Raw genomic sequence first — 2,500 nt, forward strand, 5'->3', positions numbered from 1 at the left:
AATAAAACCTTGTATTTTGAATATTTATTCTTCTCTGTATGGGGTCAGTGGCTGAGCTGACTAGAATAGTCTTGTAATCCCAGTATATAACAAAGACAAACTCCTCCGTGATGCGGACCTGATTGAAAGTTCTCTCCCCTCTGCCTGGGAATGTCCCCCTCAGGCAAATACCGTAAATGTGGAGTAAAAACAAAACTGATGAATTAAACCAACGTACTAAAGAAGACAATGATTTTTCTTTTTCCTTGATTTGATTCCAAAAGTTATCGTCCATGAGGGTCACTCTTTCTCTCAATCCAACAACAGATTTCATACACTATGCGAACGTTGGCACAAAAAAAAAAAAAAAAAAATGGGAAAAGGGTAAAAGAAAAAGACAACCCTTTTCTGGTTTGTCAGAGTGTAAGTACTTAACTGTTTCAACGGTCCTAACTCTTTCGAATGTTGTAACCGTTTTAACGGTTTTAACGATTCACCGTTTTAACGGTTTGTAACGGTCGCGCGCGCGATATCAACGGCTAAAATGAACGCGAGAGTTCAATACTTATTGCATGCCTGCTCCATCTCGAGTCAGCACAATAGCAATAAACATTGCCATATTACGTTTCAAATTGAATGTTTGTGTTCCAATATATATGTTTAAATACATACCACGCACTGCATGTGTACGCACATATACATTCATAGAGTATTCATTGTATGTATACTTGCAATTGTTGATATATAAAGTTAATATAAATACGTGTGTACTGAAACTAATCGTGCCGATGGAGGTTCGAGTGTATCCATACATTGCATGTATGGGCACGCCTAACTGTACAGTATATACGGGTAAACGAACACGCATGTTCTCTCATTCTCTCTCTCCCTCTCTCCATCTCTCTCTTCGCCATCTTTCTCTCTCTCTTACTCTCGCATACACTCTCACACACATACAAATACACACACACACACACATACACGCACACACACACACACACACACACACACACACACACACACACACACACACACACACACATATATATATATATATATATATATATATATACATATATATATATATATATATATATATATATATATGCACACAAGCACACGCCACTGAATACTAACAGACACACACGCACGTATACACACATACGCACATGTATGCACGCAAAACGAAGAATCGAATGAGTAAATTAAAGAGAGAATAATAAATATCAGGGTTAGACAGAAAAAGGAAAAGACCGGATGGAACCGTTTCTTGACTGAACAGACAAAAGCAATTAAGCTAAAAATTACTCAAGCATTTTTTGCTTTAATTTCTCTGACTAGACACCAACATCTCCACGATAGGCAGAGATGGTGCACGGGCTCTTCCATAGATCTCTCCGGGAGGAAACACTGGACTGTTGTCTGTATTGTGTGAATGTAGGACTATTTCTGTGTCAAAGGCTTTTAGTAGCAGAGGAGAAACAGTTGCCAGCTGAAGCTCCCCTTTTGTGAGAGAAGCGGTTGGAAATACTGGAAGGTGATGGACAACTTGGGCCCGGTAGAAGGGGCGAGTCCAGGGACATTGAATGAAGGTGTGCGTATCGGTTAGTTTTAGAGATACAGTGTGGATTTACACCTTTCTAACGCCCATCAGACAGAAGACCCCAAGTGTAGACACACATTGTTTGTTACCCTTGGCAAAGAGGGACTTCAGCGTACAGTCGAAAGAAGAGGACCAATAGGTTCCTTCAGTGCTATGCCAACCATCTGACCATTCCTTTAAGTAGCTGGAGAACAATCCCTAGACTTGAATCATTTTACAGTAAAACGAAATCCTGTTTGGACTGAAAATCTTTTCAATGAACCAGCCTGAAGTCTGTGACACCGAAAGATACATTGTTCACGATTTGGAGAATAGCATATCTATTTATCTTCTTCCTCTTCTTCTTCTTATCAATATTATTATTTTCTTCTTATTCTTATTTTTCGGTTTCTTCTTATTTTTCTTCTTCTTATTTTCTCTTATTTTTCTTATTTTTCTCCTTCTTCTTATTATTATTATTCTACTATTCTCATTATTGTCATTATTGTCATTATTGTCATTATTGTCATTAATTATCATTATTATTATTATTATTATTATTATTATTATTATTATTATTATTATTATTATTATTTCTTCTTTTTATTTTTCATTTTATTTTTTTTTCTTCTTCATCTTCTCCCCTAAAATGCGTTGGACTTAAAGATTTTCAGTCGGATTATATATTTTGCACTTGTAATCTATCGCATTCCATAAACAGGGTTCCTTGTAACCACACGGTGATGATGATTCTAGTCCGCTTCCTGAGAGGGAACGGAAACCATTCGTCTCTCTTCCCCCAAAACCCCAGCATCACTATGGCACCGCACCCACGCAATCTGTCTTCACGACTGAGTTGGGAAGAAAGCAAATAATTCTCATTTGCTCGAATACTCTCACATTGAGTTAATGGATGAAACTCTTTGTCGAAGCTATTAC

The sequence above is a fragment of the Oratosquilla oratoria genome, chromosome 42 (assembly GCF_046742065.1).
Source record: "Oratosquilla oratoria isolate Oo_2021 chromosome 42, ASM4674206v1, whole genome shotgun sequence".
NCBI lineage: Eukaryota > Metazoa > Arthropoda > Malacostraca > Stomatopoda > Squillidae > Oratosquilla > Oratosquilla oratoria.